The sequence below is a fragment of the Engystomops pustulosus genome, chromosome 5 (genome assembly GCF_040894005.1).
Source record: "Engystomops pustulosus chromosome 5, aEngPut4.maternal, whole genome shotgun sequence".
NCBI lineage: Eukaryota > Metazoa > Chordata > Amphibia > Anura > Leptodactylidae > Engystomops > Engystomops pustulosus.
In genome coordinates, this window is record NC_092415.1 from 35,180,023 (window position 1) to 35,202,522 (window position 22,500).

Here is a 22,500-nt window from a genome sequence, read left to right on the forward strand (position 1 = left end):
GCTCATGAAAAGACAGCCGTGTTCTAAACAATCACAATTTATTTGCTTTGAGCCGACAGAAGGAAAAAGAAATCTATGTAGTATATCACATATTTATACATCAACAGGCGTGCACGACAATCCGCCATTAATTATTGATGCATTCGCTATATTCAGTCTGGCAGGTTCTCTTCTTATTGGAAAAATACAATATAGCTGCCTCAGACCTGCTAAAGCTTCTATCATCTGTGGATAATAGCGCATTATAAGGCATGAGGAGGAGTAATCTGTTTATTGGCTATGGGTTATTTGGAGTAATAGGCAATTTTAGCCATATGATTGCATTTATCCATAGACCAGACTGCTAACTCCATACCGGATCAGCGGAGCCGCCTGCTCACAGACATGTGAGCAGTATCATCTCTATTCCCAGAGAAACTGAATTTAAAAACTTGTGGGGATAAAAAAAAGCAGCTGGAGCAAAACAGCTGAATACATAGTTACAGATAAGAAAATATCCATAGAGTCAAGTGTAAACCATAGCAGTCTCTGAGTAAAAAGCAGAGTAAATCCTGAGAAGTGATTGGCAGTGAAAGTCCTGATTACCCCTCCCACACACACAGTGATTGGCACTAAGAATAATGATTACTCTGCACATACACAGTGATTGGCAGGGAAAATACTGATTACCCCACTCACACACTGTGATTGATAATGATAGTCCTGATTACTCCGCCCACACACTGTGATTGACAGTGATAGTCCTGATTTCTCCACGCACACAGTAATTGTCAGAGATAGTCCTGATTCCTAATTACCCCACCCACACACAGTGATTGACAATGATAGTCCTAATTACTCTGCCCACACACAGTGATTGACAGTGATAGTTCTGAATACACCCAAACACAGTGATTGACAGTGAGAGTTCTGATTACTCCACCCACCCACAGTGATTGGCAATGATAGTCCTAATTACTCCGCCCACACACAGTGATTGACAGTGATAGTTCTGAATACACCCAAACACAGTGATTGACAGTGATAGACCTGATTACTCCACCCACACAGTGATTGACAGTGATAGTCCTAATACCCCGACCACACACAGTGATTGGCAATGATAGTCCTGATTACCCCGCCCACACACAGTGATTGGCAATGATAGTCCTTATTACCCCACCCACACACAGTGATTGGCATTGATAGTCTTTATTGGGAGTGTTCATTCTACACACAGTGATGCAGGGAGAAGTGTCGATTACCTTATATAGTGAAATTATCAGGACTCTCACTATTTCCTGAAGAGTCCTGGCAAATCCATTTTTCTATTCTGGCTTCAAATATATATAGACCCAGCAGAAATGATCGGACAGGTTTCATTTATCTTCCATATACTTACTAAATCATAGCTGAAATGGGTAAAATGATTTATTACGCAGATGCCAGGCTGTCAATGTCTTCTACTTAGTAGTACAGTTCAATACTTTTATATCAATCCTTATGATGTAATGCTAATTGAAAATCAATGTGTTTCCAAGTGAACTTCATTGTTTCAGGGTTTTAGCCTTGCTTAATCAGCAATGGGTCAGCACATATCCATCACAGAGAAAAGGCTGTAGATGGAAAGGATGACCCTTTTAAACAAACATAATATATGGCAATATACTCAAGACCCAAAGAACCGTTGTTCTCCAGGTGACACATGCAGTACATACATACAGGCAGCCCGGGATACGTACAAGATTCTGTAGGTTTGTTCTTAAGTTGGATTTGTATATAAGTCGTAACCGTATATTTTAGAATTGCAACCCCAGCAAAAAATTTTTGGTCTCTGTGACAATTGGATTTTAAAAATGTTGGGTTGTCATAAGAACCAGGATTAACAATAGACCTTAATTGCAGATACCTGTGATAACTGTTACAGCTGATCATTGTAGCCTAGGACTAAAATACAGTAAATTATCAACATCCAGAGGTCTGTTTGTAACTAGGGGTCGTCTGTAAATCAGGTGTTCTTAAGTAGGGGCCCACCAGGTACACAGATTTTTTTTATATGTATTAAAGCTATTTTGTTGTCCTCGCTTACAAAGAATCATCACTTATTTGCACTGAGAAGGAAATTTAACATGCCTTGTCCACCAGTTCTTTGGCGGATGAGGCATGAAACAAACTCCAGTTGTGACAGATTGGTCAGAATTTCCCCCTTACTTTGGATATGGTGGCACAAGGATTGGGAAGGTAGGGTCGTGGAGGCGTGAACAGCATGGCCCCTTATATTTACTATAGTCTCTGCCAGAAAACCTTAATGACCACCAGGTTAGAGAGCACTACTGGATGTACTAAGAAGCTGTACCCAGTAGTGTGCAAGGAGGAGGAGATTAAAATTTATGTTCAATACACAAATCTGAAACGGAGCCTTTCATCAGGAAGCATTTTTCTGGCTCCCCCACAGAATAATGTGTACATTGTCAGTAAGTTTTTTTATTATAAACTGTTTTTACAGATCAAAAGAAAAAAGTTAGATGAAAGTTTACCTTTCCCTCTGCAGAGCAGTTTCATAGGTCCCGTGGGAGTGGCCAATGAGGAGTGTTCCCTCCCACCCTCGGGAAACCAGTCCGTCATGTGTAAACCTGCCCATATTCCTCCTTTATGAAACAAATGCATGACAAAGGGGTTTCCAGAGGGTGGGGGGAAGCGCTTCTCACTGGCCACTCCCATGGGACACAGGACTACTCTGCAGAGAGAAAGGTAAGCTTTCATCTAGCTTTTCTTTTCTTCTGAAAAACACAGTTTTATTATAACAACACTTTGGCAATGTGGAAACTATTCTCCATGGGGACATGGGGGAGCTTGAAAAGGTGCTCCTGATGACAGATTCCCTTAAATACATTTTCTCCTGAATATTCCTCTTTTTAAAAAGTCAGGGAGGCCATTTGTGGAATAAAGAACATTTGTTTGTGAAAAAATATTTGAATAAAAAATATTGAAAATATAAGAGACAAAGGCAGGTAATAGTTGGAACCACCATCTTCTAATGGAATTAACACCAGCAAAGTGGCATATAAAATTTTGTAAATCTGTACCAGCCACCTGCTGCTGTAAATGGCTGATGCATGCCCCCCATTGTTTACTGATATCATATAAACTGTATGTGTAGGTTGATGACTTACCTTTTTGGAATCCCCACTTGTTACAACTTTTTCACTCGAGAATCCAGCTTAATTCAACGGGAGTTTGACTCTACGTCCCAAATAACCTGAAAAAAAGGACAATTCCAAATTATTTATGGAACTGCTCCATCTATATTGAAGTCATGGTAGTGAGTGGCATGTGACTTTTGGATATACTATTGGATTGACCATTCATAGTATTTGTCTCAAATTCTCCTTTGCATCATACAACTGATTAAATTGTATCAAAAGTCCCATTCCATAGTATTGTTATGCAGGTATATCCCAGAATGCAATTTTACGATTTCTGTTCAACCCTAAAAACAGAAGAATTTAGCCACTTCCTCATTTAGTGAAACTTCCCTACCAAGATAAACTTCTTGTCGGTGAAAGTTATACACATCAAAAACATGTCGATTTGGCTCTGTAAGACTCTTGGAACCCCTAAAAAAGCTCCTCTAGTTGATGCATGAGTATGGCGAGTATGGCATTCCCAGAGGCGTAACTAGGAGAGGCAGAGCCCCATATCACACTTCTGAATGGGGCCCCCCTACTGCCTCTGTAAATATACATATCTGTTTTTTATATTTATACACTCTTACACACATTTATACACTCATGCACATATGTTTATGCACTGGTATATACATTTAAATGTTCCAGTAGCTGCTGACCACATTGGGGTGGTACATGGCAGGAATAAGAAATGCGAGATCCCCCTTCCTGTCATTCTGCTGTCCCCTTCCAGCTCACATTTCTTATCTGGGCTGCCAATTCATGCTGTGTTCTGTTATATACATATTAAGCATAATATGTATATATTGGTGCACATCCTATATTCTTGAGTGTACCAGGTGCTGGGGGCCCCCTTGCACTGTGGACCCCATAACAGCTGCTATGGCTGCTACCACTGTATTTATTTAATACACCTGGCCTTGTACTATAAGTCTTAAGTCTAGTCATCCAGGCATTCATTGGTTCACCATTCAAATAGGTCCAGTTATTAGTGGCTAATGTTGACTAGTAATCACCCCCAATGTACTAATTCCGCTCTCTCCAACATTGAAGCATAAAAAAGACACCAGTAGGCAGTATCCATGTACATATTTACATATACAGGACCAGGGTATACATGGATTAGGTCATATAAGAATAGTATTCAGTCCACCAGATCTGGAGCTACCAATACATTGGCCTTGTTGTGGTTAACAATGAAGGTCACTGGGGCAGATTTATGTAGTTTTTTTTTCTGTAGTAGAACATCTTCATGAACTTTCTGGAAATTCTAGTTAATCAAATTAATATACGTTATGCTTAAAGCTGAGTTATGTTTCTCTAATGGAATCAGCAGGAGATCCATTATACATAGTTGTTCGATGGAATTAGGAAAAATAAAAAATATTAAAGGTCGAAAGAGGAAATTACCAAAATATCTATCACATAAAGTTATAGTCACAGTAGTAAATTTATAAGAAGAACATATATGTATATATAATGTACATCATAATTAGTTATGTTATTATGACTAGTAATAGCAATGTTTAGTAGAAAATAAAAATACAAATATTTTTTGTTTCTGAATGAATGTTTTTGTCTTTCGTATATATAACCGCATAATACATATCCACTTTTTAGTAAAATTTTTCCTTCCACACAATGAGAACACATTTCCTATATTTCTAACGCAACACAAGGAAAGAGAACAATCGAGCTTCCCTGTCGGAACCTGCCAATGATGAATGCTTCGGAATGGAATGAATTTCCATAATCCTTATATTTGATATCTTGCCATAAGAAGGAATATTCTGTTTGCTGTGCATTATTTTAATTTAGTGAATGATGAAATTGTTTTCCTGTGGAGGGTACGGATCCTGTGCAGATTTACACTTCACTAATTCCGAAAAGCTAACTGCCTACGAGAGCTTTTCGTAAGAGACTTAGAGTGGGTCATATTTAGAAAAGATTAATATTGTATGCCTATTGTTGAGGTCATAATACACCTATGTTACTTGCCGAAAAGCTCAAATGTTTTCCTAGGTGCCTTGTAATTCTTAAGCTGGAAAGTGTATGGCTAACATTTCATTTGTTAAAATGTATTTACAAGGCTTAAAACTAAGCTATACTTTTCTATATTACACTAAGTCTTCATCTGCCAGGCTTTATATCCAAAATGTGCAGTAATAAAAAGATTAGCACCTAGACCGTACCATTTATTTTTAACAATTTCAGATTTGTTTAATTTAATATGAAAAAGAATTTTGTTATTTCAATGCCTCATAGTTTCAAAGTGTAAGACAAAAACCCTACATCTCAAAATATGGTGGCCTTTATGTGCAGGCTGCCTAGACTTCTGTTTGTCAGATCATGAGCTGTTCTAGAGAAGATCCCCCAAAGCCAATTACAGGGACCACTGGTAACAACTACTAGAGCCGGCTCCAGGTTACAGTAGGACCCTGGCGACAGAGCCTCAGGGGGCCCCTTTGCCGTGAATTCACCTGGCAGCATTAAAAATTCTGAAACTAAAACAGTCCGCTGTTTCCTAAAATTTTCCCTAGTTTATCATACCAAACAGACCCTCATGGTTATTTTATATAAAGCCACCAAATGTCTTTCTTTTGCACAGCCTTATGTGGCCCCCCAACAGCTCTGGGCAACGTCACTTTCCCGGGTATGCCCTCTGCTGGTACCACCCCTGACCACTATAAACACTGCACATCACTACTGAGGTCAGGGATTGTCCTTTAAACATGACATAATTTAACAGCAGTTAACCAGAGCTTTTTGCACTAGAAAGGGAGATCCACTGTAGCCTATTTTATTGGACCTGCCTGTCCCATAAAATACACTTATTTTTAGGATACAGAGTGTCATTCCCAAATGTTTACCGGTGCTTTATCTAGAAGGAGAAAGATAAATGTCCCTATTAGCGAGATAATGGCCCTCATTTACTAAGGCCCATGCACCAGTTTTCCGTCTGACCTTGCAATTTATTTTTAGTGTAAACTGCTTGCACATGCATTTATTTTTGGCGCAGGCAACACAATTCTGGCGCATGTGACTTGACGCAACACAAAATTCTGCACATAAAGGGGATTTCCTGTGCACAGTTGGACAATGTGACAAATGTATCATGCAGTGTCCAACAGAAGTGTGCCGCAATCCCTGTGTTAAATGTGCACCAAAAAAAAAAAAAGGGGGCAGTGCAGAGGGCACCACATTCATGAAGAACGTGTGCCAGAAATCCTGAATCTGGTGCACTCTGCGCACTATACAGGCAAACTGCACCTAGTACAGACAGCACGGTTTTTAGTAAATGTGAGCCAATGTGTAGCATGTGAGCCTTGTGTCTGTGCAGCTCTGTGGATACTATTATCTCCTGCACACAATAGGGTTGGCAGAGGAGCTCTACTGACCCATTTGAATCTCTCCATTGCAGTCTTTGATCTTGCACAAAATCTTGTATGTCTCTGCACCTCAGTCTGCAATCCTCTGCACATCTCTCTTTCTATGGCCTGATCTCCTTATACCACATCTATATAACAGGGATGCAGTTAAGCCTTGACATAGAGCACAGTCTTTGCACTTCATGTAACTTTTTCACTGCTGGTTTCTATATGCTCCTAATTTCATGTTGAAATGCTTCTCATGTAGACCTATACATAATTGCAGCTGCCAAGCTTTCTCACTATATACAGTAGACTGTATGTACAGACTATTCAGAGCTTAGTGGATTCATCTGTTGAATTCTTATTAGACACAATATACATTATACACCGAACTCTCTCATAAGATAACAGCAGGCAGCATGAGAATTGCGGTCAGACATAGGCACAATACTTGGGCAATCAGAGGAAGAACAGAGACCACGGCACAGGAAGATTTCAGACAAGTAGCCTCAGTACAGGAAAAATACCACATCTATGGAAATAAAATGGTGAAGGATACACTGTGTACATGGTTATGTTTCAAATCTAACAGTAGGATATAAAAAGTATAACACAGCGCTAACACACTGCTCTGTTGTTGAAAGAAATGTTTGAGTGATACAAACAGATATGGTACCAGATAAATATTAACATCGGTTGACAGAGGTAAACTGTCTAGGTTGTGAGGATCATGGAGCTGCAGCAGGTGGCCTAGTATCCGGAACTTGTCAAAAGCTGCTGATCGTCTTGAGGACAGGAGGGTAGAAAAAAATGGGCCAATTCAGCGCTGCTCCAGGTTCGCAACATTTTATTAGTAAAGTGCATGGATGGACAACGCGTTTCGGGTGCGTACTGCTCCCTTCATCAGATCTAAGAGATAAGAGTCCTCTTATAGCTTTTTCCTAAAATTCACAGTGGGCTAAGATATGATATGGCACAGTAAGGAGTTTTTTTGTTATATTGCCTTAGTCCTTATAGTTGTGAGCTCGGGAATCAGTTATAGATGAGTGTTGTGAGCCGGCATTTCCATTGAGTGAGTTTCCATTGAGTGATGAGTAACTTGTTTGTTTTCTATCTTGGTATAGTACTTCATGCTGTGGTAGGGGCTGTATGGAGAGGGTGCACAGGCTGGTGTCTACTGTATTATACAATGGACACCTAACTGCTACCTCTGGGCTTTAGTGCTGCAGGGGAGCATTTTAGAATGTCGATCTGATCGGCACCCACATAAAGTCATCGGAGGGTGCAGATCCGTTGTCATGATAGACTGGAGTTTCCTATCCCTGTTATGAAACCTGAACTCTAAAAGTCTTCTGGGACAGACGGTTAGACAGCAGTAGTAAATTTGCCCTTTTGCCTTAGACACATATATAAAAGTAAATAAACCACCAGAACCATGTTAGGTATCACCGCATCCCAAAATCTATCAAAATTTACAGATGATTATTCAATGTCGTAATAAATCAAAGACAAACATCTGCTTTTTGTCAAGTAGATTTTAAGTGAATTTCCTGCCTTAACAGAAGTACAAGGAATCACAGCTATAAAGTTCTGAATTTCAAGTTTTTGAAGGTACCACATTTGTCACTGAAAGGATTAAGCACACTAACAACAAAAAATTTCTCTATTTCTGAATTGAATTTTAAGACCTCATCATCTTTTTATCCAAAAAGCTGAAGGAATTTTACAAAGAGTTTTACTTCTGAGGACAAAAGAATAAAAAAAGCAAAAACAGCTACAGGCCCTATTAGACAGAAAACATCATTTACAGTAAAAAGCTAAATTGTTTTCACATAAATATTGCAGAACAACAGATCTGAATACACATTTGTAATGAGAAGAACTTGACACACAGGTTGCCAAGCAACAGTGATTCTGCCACAAAATAAAAGGGACGATTATGACTTAGGTTAACGGGGGCAGGAAAAAAACTGAGGCTTTATGTATCCAACTGAGCAATGAGCGCATAGTCTGTATGGTGGCACACAAAGTCCCTACAAGCTTCTAAATAGCTGATGAACTGTGTGCCATCATATGCTTCTTCCATATGGCACTGTATCTCTTAGATAATCTTTCCGAGCACCACTTTCTTAAAACAGAATCAGATGGAGCATGTTATATGGGTATTTTTCTAGCGGGTTTGAAAAAAAAAACTTTGTATTTCCAAGAAATCAAGTATAAAGTAAAGTTCTATACAACTTCACTCCTATGTGTATTTGCTATAGTGATGTGCATGAAGCTTAGAGGATGGGTTATTAGTGCTTGATCACTGGGGTTCTAGAGTGAAAGGACCAAAAGTCCACTTAAGTGCTTTGTATGAATGGAGTGGAAGTTAATGACCTGGGCTCCATTCATTTATTTAAGAACTGTGGGTGATACCATCCCGGTAGTCCTACAGGAAGAAGTGGAGTGCTGGTCAAGAGCATTTCAGACACTTTCACTCCTCTTGTTATTATTAGGACCCCCTGTGGCCAGAAATTTGTCCAAGGATAAGTGCCAATAACAACACACGCCCATTAATTTAGACATTCAACCCTTTTGGGTTAATTTGCCCCATATAATGACCAAAAGTAAGGATTGTCCGGCGTCCAGGCAAAAGAGGATTTAAGTTTTAAAAATTCCACTTTATTAGAAAAACTTTTGTTTTAAAAACAATGAAGACGTTTCATAACAAAAAGAAATCTGACGCGTTTCGGACTATATGCAGTCCTTAGTCGTAGAATTTGCCCCATAGCCAGCGATATATTTCTGTGTCCCTGTCCTTGTGAGTGTCGGACGTGATTTATAGGTCTATTACTTTGGTTGGGTGCTGTTCTCTTCATTTTTTAGAAAGAGAGAGAAGACAAAATAATAATAATAATCTTTATTTATATAGTGCCATCATATTCTGCAGCGCTTGACACTGTATGCTTCATGTACTCTGTCGACTTATGGACTCTCAGAGAACTGTGACGGAAGAGTAGGTTGGCGTTTTTTGGGGGCTGAGGTGGGTTATTTGTCCAGTTATACAGTATTTTGTTATTTTGGCAATTACAAAAAACAAGTGTGGGCACGATCACAACACGGTTTCAGAAGTGAAAAAATACAATTATTAATTTCAAGCGGAATGTTACTTTACTTCTAAAATACAAACATTAATTACATAAAATGAACAATATTAATTACATAAAATGAACAATATTGGCACATCTACACACAGATGATGTATGGACCCCAGTGTGGACTTAATTCATCTTTTTCTATGTCTCACTAACAGAAAGGTTAGTTTTTAACGATTAATAGTAATATATAGTACTCATGAACAATATAGCAGTATATGTCGTAATTTCCTTAAACTGCGTAGGTTTGGTTTAACCTGTTGTGTGTACAGGATGTCTCTCTCCGTAGGATCATATATTATACACACTGTGGAATCCTATGTTTTGTAAACATCAAAAATGGGAAGGTAAAAATAAAAAGATAGGTAAAAAATCGTAAAAAATTCACAAAATAGCATGCATTTAAAATGAAAAAGTTAAAAAGGTAAAGAATTTTTCTGAGGGTAAATTGGTATCCAGGAGGTTTTTTAAAGATACACAGAGTGTAGGGCCCTACACCTGTTTAGACTCTTACAACTCTTTTATAATAATACTTGAGGTTTGAGCACTCACGGTTGGTTGTTCTTATGTGGCTGTTTTTGTGTCCGTATTAGCGGAGATATCTGGAGACGTTCTCTAGTTTAGGGATTCCTTTGTTGGCCGCTTTCGATACGTGATGGCGTCCTCCACGTGTAGCGTGTAACGGCGTCCGTATGTCTCCTCCGGGAGTGCCACCAAGAAGGACGGGTTTGCACGTTCCCCACTCCTCAGTCTTCCCCTTCACAGTGCAGGCTCCGCAACCACCGCGCGCCACGGATGGCGCTGTGCTCGCCAACGTGTAGTGCTCCAAAGCAATGGACTCCAACCCACCAGCAGTCCGCAGAATATTCCCACAATTGTATAGGGAGTGGTGCGGTGGATCCAACTTTAGGAGTATTCTAATTTTGTAAGAGTCTTAATGGTTATAATTAATGTCTATGGCTAAACGCGTTTCGAAGCGCAATGCTTCTTCCTCAGTAGCTTAAAAATTATGAAAACCTCCTCTTTGTTATATTTGGTTAAATAGCCTTTTTGGGTTGAGCATTATCTGGTCTGGATCCATGTGGACTGGATCAGACTTAAAGGGACCTGACCTGGACCAATTTACTTATATCCTCTTCAAAGTGATATTAATTCACAATATGTGTTCAAGTGGACAAGAAAGTTTCGATCGTAATAAAGGTGTAATTCGATCCAATGCAGCGGAAAAAATAGAAGTAGAGAAATCTATACAATCAAAATATACATTTTTTATGAAAATGAGTATGGATAAAGTTAGGAGTACACACACAACGTCATATTTAGAATTTTGGGTGGGGGAAGCCGAAGGACGGCCACATGTGCTGGTATACAGCCGGACTTATGTGGCTCATGTTGCGGCTGCCTCCATCCAATACTTTCTTATTCAATTTTATAGAAAACCAAAAATTTCCAATTCTGCATTGAGGCCTTTAGGTAACATAGTTTCAAAGGAAAAGATGTATCTTGATTCTATTCTAGACATTTTCGCAATATAGTCCCCACCTCTCCAATCTTTTTTGATAGATTGTATAGCACAGAATTTTAACCCTGTCGTGTCCATATTGTGAGCTATTTTGAAGTGTTTCGATAAAGTATGTGTGTCTAGTCCTTTTTTAATGTTTCTTAAATGTTCTGAGATTCTTTCCCTTAAGGGTCTGATCGTTCTCCCTATGTATTGTTTTTTGCAGGGGCAGGTTATCACATAAATTACCCCGCTGCTGTTACAGGTAAGGAATTCATTTATGTTGTGTACCAATTTATTGCTGAATGATATGACTTGTTGAGTGCGTTTTTGAAAGGAAGTTTTTTTGCAGCAAATGCAATCACCGCATCTGAAAAAACCTTTTAGGTTTAACCAAGTTTTATTCGATGTTTTCGGTTTAGTCTTTATGGATGGAGCTATTTGTGAGCCTAGATTGAGAGCCTTCGTGTAAATTATAGATGGTTTGTCAGGTAAGATTGAATGGAGGGTTTTGTCGTCCTTTAAAATGTCCCAGTGTTTAGTAATGATTTTTTGTAGTTTTTTGTATTGTGTATTGTATGGTAGGATTATTTTACTCTGATTTTCTTGTATTTCGCAAGTTGTCTGTATGTTTTCTAAGGATGTGCTTCTTTCTGAAGATATGGTTTTTTCTGAAGGTGTGGTTTTCTCTTTTATTAGATCTTCTCTCTTTAGATGTCTGGCTTTTTGTAAAGCTGATGTTAAAGTTGTGGTAGTGTAGTTTTTTTCTTGAAACTGTATTGTTAATCTATTGGCTTCTTCCTCAAACTTTTCGGTTGTTGTGCAATTTCTCCTTAGGCGTCTGTACTGGCCGAAGGGTACATTTTCTAGCCATCTGGGAAGGTGGCAACTATCTTTGAATATATAACTGTTCTTGGATGTTGGTTTTGTGTATGTGCTACATTCCAGCTTATTGTCTATTATGTCTATTTGTAAATCTAGAAATTCTACCCGTGTTTTACTTATATTTGGAGAAAATTGTAAATTAAATGTGTTATCATTTATTAGTGAGATGAAATTATTTAATTCCAATTCCCTTTTGTCCCAGATTAAGATGACATCGTCAATATAACGGTGCCAGAGCACCAGGCCGTCGCCAAGCCTGCCATTTATGGTAAGTTCTTCCCAATAAGCCATAAATAAGTTGGCATAGCTTGGCGCGAACCTGGTGCCCATGGCAGTACCGGATGTTTGTAGGTAAAATTCACCTTCAAAATAAAAATAATTGTGTTCTAGAATAAAACGAATACAGTCTAACAAAAAATTGATCTGTTCATATCTTAGGTCTCCCGTTTCCCTTAAATAATGTTCAACTGCTTTGATTCCTAAATTATGTTGTATACATGTATATAAGGAACTTACATCGAGTGTCGCGATGATAGCTCCATCCATAAAGACTAAACCGAAAACATCGAATAAAACTTGGTTAAACCTAAAAGGTTTTTTCAGATGCGGTGATTGCATTTGCTGCAAAAAAACTTCCTTTCAAAAACGCACTCAACAAGTCATATCATTCAGCAATAAATTGGTACACAACATAAATGAATTCCTTACCTGTAACAGCAGCGGGGTAATTTATGTGATAACCTGCCCCTGCAAAAAACAATACATAGGGAGAACGATCAGACCCCTAATGGGAATATCAGAACATTTAAGAAACATTAAAAAAGGACTAGACACACATACTTTATCGAAACACTTCAAAATAGCTCACAATATGGACACGACAGGGTTAAAATTCTGTGCTATACAATCTATCAAAAAAGATTGGAGAGGTGGGGACTATATTGCGAAAATGTCTAGAATAGAATCAAGATACATCTTTTCCTTTGAAACTATGTTACCTAAAGGCCTCAATGCAGAATTGGAAATTTTTGGTTTTCTATAAAATTGAATAAGAAAGTATTGGATGGAGGCAGCCGCAACATGAGCCACATAAGTCCGGCTGTATACCAGCACATGTGGCCGTCCTTCGGCTTCCCCCACCCAAAATTCTAAATATGACGTTGTGTGTGTACTCCTAACTTTATCCATACTCATTTTCATAAAAAATGTATATTTTGATTGTATAGATTTCTCTACTTCTATTTTTTCCGCTGCATTGGATCGAATTACACCTTTATTACGATCGAAACTTTCTTGTCCACTTGAACACATATTGTGAATTAATATCACTTTGAAGAGGATATAAGTAAATTGGTCCAGGTCAGGTCCCTTTAAGTCTGATCCAGTCCACATGGATCCAGACCAGATAATGCTCAACCCAAAAAGGCTATTTAACCAAATATAACAAAGAGGAGGTTTTCATAATTTTTAAGCTACTGAGGAAGAAGCATTGCGCTTCGAAACGCGTTTAGCCATAGACATTAATTATAACCATTAAGACTCTTACAAAATTAGAATACTCCTAAAGTTGGATCCACCGCACCACTCCCTATACAATTGTGGGAATATTCTGCGGACTGCTGGTGGGTTGGAGTCCATTGCTTTGGAGCACTACACGTTGGCGAGCACAGCGCCATCCGTGGCGCGCGGTGGTTGCGGAGCCTGCACTGTGAAGGGGAAGACTGAGGAGTGGGGAACGTGCAAACCCGTCCTTCTTGGTGGCACTCCCGGAGGAGACATACGGACGCCGTTACACGCTACACGTGGAGGACGCCATCACGTATCGAAAGCGGCCAACAAAGGAATCCCTAAACTAGAGAACGTCTCCAGATATCTCCGCTAATACGGACACAAAAACAGCCACATAAGAACAACCAACCGTGAGTGCTCAAACCTCAAGTATTATTATAAAAGAGTTGTAAGAGTCTAAACAGGTGTAGGGCCCTACACTCTGTGTATCTTTAAAAAACCTCCTGGATACCAATTTACCCTCAGAAAAATTCTTTACCTTTTTAACTTTTTCATTTTAAATGCATGCTATTTTGTGAATTTTTTTCGATTTTTTACCTATCTTTTTATTTTTACCTTCCCATTTTTGATGTTTACAAAACATAGGATTCCACAGTGTGTATAATATATGATCCTACGGAGAGAGACATCCTGTACACACAACAGGTTAAACCAAACCTACGCAGTTTAAGGAAATTACGACATATACTGCTATATTGTTCATGAGTACTATATATTACTATTAATCGTTAAAAACTAACCTTTCTGTTAGTGAGACATAGAAAAAGATGAATTAAGTCCACACTGGGGTCCATACATCATCTGTGTGTAGATGTGCCAATATTGTTCATTTTATGTAATTAATATTGTTCATTTTATGTAATTAATGTTTGTATTTTAGAAGTAAAGTAACATTCCGCTTGAAATTAATAATTGTATTTTTTCACTTCTGAAACCGTGTTGTGATCGTGCCCACACTTGTTTTTTGTAATTGCCATTTTTACCTTGGTCTTTTTTGGTGTTGGGACCTATTGTGGATGCACTCAAACTCGGCTTAGCAGAGATCGATAAGTGCCACCATAACCTAAACTTAATTTTGTTATTTTGCTTTGTTCGAAAATGGAAAATGTATTTAATTAATGTATTTAATTTAATAAAAAAAAAATCTGTTCCATCTGTAAATTCTTGAGATAAGGTCCTACCAAGTTTGATTGACCATTGACTACGTGGTAGAAATCCTGGTGGTCCATTCAAATAGGGCAAGTTACTAGACACTTATGTTGACCAACAATCCCCCCCAATCTACTGTTTCTGCTCTCTTGAACACGAAGCATGAAGAAGACACATATTTAAATATACAAGACCAGGGCAGACAAGGATAAGATCATATTAGAATAGTATACAGTCCGCCAGAGCTGGAGCTACTGATACATTGGTTTACAATGAAGGTCATTGGGGGGATCTATCAGGGTTTCTACGGCCAAGAATTTTGAATTTTGAATCTGCTCATCATTAATATATTACATATACCTCTGCCAATGTGTTCCCAATTATTAGTCTCACGTCTACAATTTTTTCGAGGGCCACATTGAGTTCCCAATCCACCCCTGGATTCCATAGATCCCAATGCAGATTCTACAGCTTTCTCTCTATCTACGAGTCACCTCCCTTGAGTCTATGTCAAACCTTCACAATATGACAGGTAACGTAATATAATTCAACAACTATTTTAGTTTCGGAGAGCATGAAATTTACTATACAGTATGTGGCAGGTTTTTCTCCTTTATTTATGTATATTTTTTACAGGATTCTTTTTCAATGCTTTGCTCCTTAATCCATCAGGTTTCCCGCTGAGGTGACTGCTGTGACCAGCCGATGACAATGATTCTACCATCCCCGGAGTGACACTTATAGCAGCTATTTGATGCATATCTTCAGAATTTTATATAGCATTTTCCATCAGTGAGTTATCCTCGTAAAGTCGCTGCTCGTAACTAACAAAATCGCTGCTGTGTCAAGAGTTTAATGTAAAAGTCAGGATGAGACTGTCAGACTGCGCTGCTCCCTCCTATAGATGGCTGACATCGTAAGATTAACTGGCCTCCATTCAGCTTGGTTAGAGAGATTTCACTGTGGGAACAGGGACTTATGTACCTCAATGGGTCTCAGTCTACGTTGGTAATTTGCTCAGACCGAAAAGTATTGATAGGATTCACACCAACAAATATGTTACAAAAATCGCTGATCCCCAAAGCAAGTTTTATAACATATGTGCACAGGACACAGTGCTTCTCCTGCTCTATAACATGCTTCCTGCAGATAGGACACAATCAGGACAGGTTAAGATTTCCATTGGCGATGGGCTGTATAAATAATATAGTCCCTACACATCGGGAATCATTTCCTACATATGGTACTAGAATCAGCTTCTTCGGGAATGGAGGATGTGTCCCTTCTACCTAATTTCAATCTGCAGTTTCACGACCTTTGGAGGACCTTCAAAGGTCGTGAAATTGCTCTTGTGTATTTGTGAGAAGTAGAGAGAAGAAACAGATGTATGAGAATGTCATGGGTAAAGACCCTTCTCAGTACAAAATGTGGTGGATGGTTTGGGTGGCCACAGGCCCTCCAGAAAGTTTGGGTCCATGGCTACAGCCCAAGTCTCCTGTATTGTACTCCACTATTGAACACTATGGGGGTCATTTACTAAGGGCCCGAATCGCGTTTTTCCATCGCGTTGCTCGAATATTTCCGATTTGCGCCAATTGTCCCTTAATTGCCCCGGATTTTGGCGCACGTGATCGGAAATGGGGGGCATGGCCGTAGAAAAACCTGACCGATTCGGAGAAACCGGCGCATTTTTAAAAAAAAAGTGTCGCTTGACATTCGCTTACCTGCACTCGGCCCGGCTTGGTGAACTTCAGTGCACTCCGACGAACTTCAGCGCAGCAGCAGCAACACCTCATTGGGGGAACTACCTTAGTGAATTGCCGGAAGACCCGTATCCTCCACACAGAACGTGCTGCTGGATCGCGAATGGACCGGGTAAGTAAATCTGCCCCTATGTATAATCTGCTCAGCTCCTCCTGCTCTGTAACATCCTGCCTGTAGATAGGACACTAAGCACCATCTGCTCAGTAACTCTTACTGCAGACATCATATCATGTCTAATCTGATAAATTCCCTAATAGATATTAATAATAGATATTTTATCCCAAATTGATACATGTAGGTGTGTATTAATAATAATGTATCATTTATAAAATAGGTGCCACTTTTTAGTCAGAGTAATACTTGTAAACGAGTTTGTGCTAGCAAAGTCATTGTCAAGATCAAGGAAACAAGCTCCAGTAGCTCCAAGTATTGTAATTTATGGCACAACAATTACAGCCAAATTAACATCTCATTAAGACTATTTAAATAAACAGTAGAAGACTGTGAGACAATGCGTCAATGTTTCACCACGGGGGAAGCAATTATCGTTACATTAGCAGATAAGGATGAATAATTAAGAAAATGCTGCCTTTAATAAAGCAGGAGCAGAGCGCCTTGTATCGTGTGATCGAAGCACATGGGCTGTGTGTCCAGTGCAAGAATATACAACATATTTTATATATACTGTCTATGTATATATAATATGAAGAAAATGCAGCACAAAAAAAGTTGAAAATACAATGTTTTTTTAATCCATAGGTGGCGACGTTTCGGCTCTTACATAAACACTAAGGCTCAGTTTATTTAAGAGCCAAAACGTTGTAACCTATGGATTAAAAAACACTATATTTCCTGTTTTTTACTTTGTGATGCCTTTTCTTTAAATTGCTTAGAAGATCCTTCTTGCCTGGATTTCTTTATGGCTTTGCACATTACAGTCTTGTCTTTATATGGACATTTGCTGTGCTGCTTTGGTGCATCACTTTCGTCAGACTGTTCACCGTTTTTGGGATTGGTGCAGTATGGACAGGTATATAACAGGTATATAACATTGCTATATGTTGCTATAACAGGTATATAACAGGTATATAACATTGCTGGCATTGTGTAGCACGCATCGGATTTTTGCTGTGTTGGCTTTCATGTGTCAGAGGGGGCGGGGGCGTTCCGTCGGACGATCTGACTGATTCGTACTGAGCGCGGGATTTAACTTTCAAATTGTGTCACAAACAATGCACTTACACGCACCAGGAAGAATAAGGTGAACTCCATTGGACCTGAGCGGGGAAGCGACACATGCAGGATATCGGGTGCACGATCTTAGTGAATTGCAGCACGGTGTATTATCAACGGACAATCCACTTTCTGTAAACTCCAAAGAACGGGTTAGTAAATGTGCCCCATTATCTTCAATTACTATCCTGCAAATTCCTTTTAACCAGAAACAAAGGGGCTAATGTACTACCTTTGAGATGACAAGTTATATCTCTAGTCCTTTAATGAAATGAAAAGCAACTTCACGTGAAGATGTTGTCAGATATCCTGATAGTATCTGGGGATGTGAAGACATATCAACTATTGATCTACGCTGGAAAAAACCCCCCACAAGAAATGGAACAATTACTCTTAGAATAAAAATTGTTAACAGATACAGGTATCAAAACAAATTAGACCTATGGGGAAAACCATCGATTTGGAGGGGAGGGGGGCAACATTTCTGAGAATATGAAGACTTACAGCTGAATTAAGCATGAAATCCCAGCACAGTTGCGCTTATTCAATAAAAGTAGATTTGCACAAAGAAAGAGATGAAATGAAAGTCACAAGAGAACGGGAAGAATAGAAGGACTAAAACCTACAGATAGATGTCAGGAACACAATGTAAAGCTGCCACTGTCCACTCAGGAGACGACCTGCGTATAAAAGACTGGGTATTATCTACACTTCTGAAAGATATGAAAGGCTCAAGGTTAAGAAGAAGAGCATTGAAATCGAATTAGACTCGGTTAACCATGTTACGTGAAGACTTTTTTTCTTTTAGTATTTTTTTTCTTGCTTCTGAAAAATGTAATATATTTTATGCAATTTGTTCACCTTCAAACGTTCATTTCTGAGAAGTTCTGTAGAGACCACCAGCAGAGTGCTAGATAAAAAATGCCCCCCAAAACAAAAACTCATAATTACATTATCTTAATAAACAAAAATAGCTTTCCTGCTAGAAATGTACAAAGATCCAGCTTCCAAATGTACAATGATCCAAACTGGGTAAGCTTCCTTTATCATATAATCCAAGACTTTAACTTAAAGAACAAATAATCCACGCATTTCTGAAGCTCCGGCGCGAACTTAACCCCCTACACACACCAGGACATAATAGTACGTCCTGACAGGAAGCTACTTCCCACAGCCAGACGTACTATTCCGTCCTGCTTCTAGCACGAGCTCACAAATTAAATTAAAAATAACATTATTTTTATGATATGGTGAATGGCTAAACAAATGAAAAAATCTAAAAAAATAAGCCCCATATGTCCACATTTAAACAATATGAAAAGTAATAAAAAATGACAAGTCTATACAATGTGACAACACAAATCTGCTCTGAATGGCACTGCGCCTATTGTATGCCCGGCCGCGTGCCCATAAAGCAGTTTACCAGCATAAATGGAATACCGGCAAACTCAGGATAAATTGGGTATAAAAAATTGTTGAATTTTTGGTAATTTAATCCATTATGAATGTTTAATTTTTGGTCCAAAGTTAATGTATTATCCAAAAAATCCTACAATTTCTAAATGACATCTCCATTTTTTTTACCCCTATAAAAAAAAAAAAGGTTAACAAACTTCTAACGTTAATTCGTAGGGTTGTTCTATTATTTAGGCCTCTTATTTACTTTAAAGCTGAGCAAGGGGCATACAAGTATAGATTTTTGTGATTTTCCAAAAGATGTGAAAAATCGCTCTTAAATTGATTAATTTAGGTGGTTTGACTATATGCCTGAAAAGAAGAAAATTTACAATTTTGAAAATGGAGAATCTTTCCAAATTTTTCACAAATTTTAGTTTATTTCATAACTAAACACAAAATATATCATCCAAATTTCTAAACTAATTTGAAGCACACTTGCCCAGATTTATTAAAGCCCCTCCTTCACCAGTTTTCTGTCGGACTTTTTCTTATTTTAGTTTAATGCAAACTGCTTGCACAGGTATTTAAGAAATATGTGCGCCTCATTTGTGTTGTGACTGCACTATTCCCGACCCAACACAAATTTCTGCACTTAAAGGGGCGTTCCTGTGCACAGTCTGGTCACGCGACACATTTACCAAACAAAGTCCGTCAGAAGTGTGTCGCACGCTCAATGTTAAAGATGCACCAAAAAAAGTTTGTCCACTCTATTGGAGCAGCGTAGGGGGTGCCAGATTCATGCAGAACATGCCCCACAATTCATGAATCCGGCGCCCCCTGCACTATACACATGCAAACTGCACATGTGGGCCAATATGTAATGAGAAAACAATCTCAAAATCCTGTGGATATATTAAAGTGTTCCAAAGTTATAACCACTTGTAGTGACACAGGACAGATTTGAAAAATGGGGCTGTGCCCTTGAGTCCTGAGGGGTTAATCACGACTAAATAACATACATAACCCACAAGGTTGTATGGGAAGTTTTGAACTTCCATTTGATCCACTTAATTATGTTAATGGCACCCATGTTATACAACTCACCTCCTCAACTATCCCCTTGAGATGGCAAAATAGTACATGCTCAGGGCAACAATGTCACTATTGTAAAGTGAAGACATGCCCATATGTCACATGACACATCACATGTTTGCATATATTTACTACTAATACTGATCCAGATGATCCAATGGCAGTAACACACTTTGATATAAAATACATGTGTTAAAACATTAGGAAAGGACAAAAATCACATAATACACATGATCCATGGAGATGCTCAACTTAATCTTATGTTCACTACTTCCAATGTTTTTTTCTGAAGCCCCCATAATTCCAAGAAATCAGTGCAGTTAGAGGGTTTTTCTCAGTTGTATTGCTTTTTTAGCTCCCATCACTCAGTGATGGTCAGTGTAAGATTCCAGAGTGTGGGAAGGGAGTCTCTAATCAGACACTTCATGATTGCTTTGTGCTGTGAGATGCTGTGTGCTGACAATGTGCTTAGATTATCAGGGTACAGGATTTAGCTAGACTTTCATTTAGCTTCTGAAGATTCTACTGATATCTGACACATAGTAAAAGAGAGATGAGGCAGATCAGAGTAATGAGATGGATATTAGAGATGATGGTGGTCATTTACTAAGGGGCCGATTCTCGTTTTCCTGGCGGTTTACGCAAATTTTTCCGCTTTGCGCCGATTTTCCATGAATTGCCCCGGGTTTTTGGTGCACACGATCGGATTGTGGCGCATAAGCGCCGGCATGCACGCGACGGAAATCGGGGGGCGTGGCCAAACGAAAACCCGACGAATTCGGAGAAACCACCGCATTTAAAAAAAAAAAAGTGTCGCTTGACACCCTTTACCCTCATTCGGCCCGGCTTGGTGAACTCCAGTGCATTCAGCGCAGCAGCGACACCTGGTGGACGTCGGAGGAACTGCCTTAGTCAATCGCCGGAAGACCCGAATCCACCACAGAGAAAGTGCCGCGGGATCGCGCATGGACCGGGTAAGTAAATCTGCCCCAATGAAACACTCAACTCTGCTGCCTCACCTAATTAATAAAACACACATGCCGCACTGCTTTGTCCCATCCCATCAGAGTCAGAGCTTATTGTGTCTGTAGAGCTGCTGCTGGACAGGAAGTGCCTGTGTCTGTTGTGCTCTCTGTCCTCCCCCTGCAGTACAAGAGAAGCCAGAGGAATCTGCCTAACCATAGTCAGGAGTTTGTAGTTATATCCAAGAGCAACCAAAATGTAAACACCAGGACTGGTAGAGACAGCTTGGAATTATATCTGTGAAATGCTGTATTTATATAAATAACATTGATTTATTGTGTTGTTTTGTTATATATTGTGTCATTGTGTTATTTTTGTTATCCTGAGTATATTTAAGAATATTGTCTTCGTGGGAATACCCCTTTAATTTTAGTCCCTCAATATGCTCTCTACTGTCAAATAGACAGGCCTGTGTCGATGCAGACAGCCTGGCTCCACCCACTTAAAAGTAGATATCTTACCTATCACATCATGTAGCAAAACTAATGTCTTTGGGATTTTTTGGATACAAAAAATGAGAAAAAACATGGAAATCAATGGTGTGACCCCAAAAGGATGGAAAGAGTTGGAGTTGGTGGCGATGATGAAGGGTCCTCTATCCCTTATAGTGTACTCTCAAAATAATTTAGAAATACAGCAGATTTCTACACATTTTGAGGGTGCAAAGCACTTTACAAGACTGAGATTCATCTTCCACCATATTGTCCCTGCATAAGGATACTGTCCCACAGAAAATATTGCTTAAACGTGTTCCATACATCAATGATTATCCTGTCAATCAGTATTTTATATGTTTCAGAAGCTAAATGAAAGTCTAGCTAAACCCTGTACCCTTATAATCTAAGCACATTGGAAGTAGTGAACATAAGATTAAGTTGAGCATGTCCATGGATCATGTGTATTATGGGATTTTTGTCCTTTCCTAATGTTTTAACACATTTAATATTTCACATTTTATATCCAAGTGTGTTACTGCCATTGGATCATCTGGATCATTTTCAATCTGTACAATCAGGGGCGTAACTTGGAGAGGCAGGGCCCCATAGCAGATGTCTGAATGGGGCCCCCTACACCCTCAGAAAATATCCATATTTGTATGCTCACACATTTATACACTCTTACATACATACACACACACATTTATGCACTGAAAAATATGCTGCTCAGTGTGCAGCATAATATGTCTTTAATGTGTCAGGTCAGATACTGGG

The 22,500-nt window shown here is 39.0% G+C and overlaps 1 protein-coding gene across 3 annotated transcripts in view; it reads right to left on the reverse strand.

The window, feature by feature from the left end:
• RALYL (RALY RNA binding protein like) overlaps positions 1 to 22,500 on the reverse strand; it is a 423,906-nt gene that overhangs the window by 295,524 nt on the left and 105,882 nt on the right. For all 3 annotated transcript variants that reach the window (XM_072151628.1, XM_072151625.1, XM_072151626.1), the window contains exon 2: positions 3,153 to 3,238. The gene's annotated coding sequence lies outside the window, so the exon portion shown is untranslated. The remainder of the gene's footprint in view (positions 1 to 3,152; positions 3,239 to 22,500) is intronic.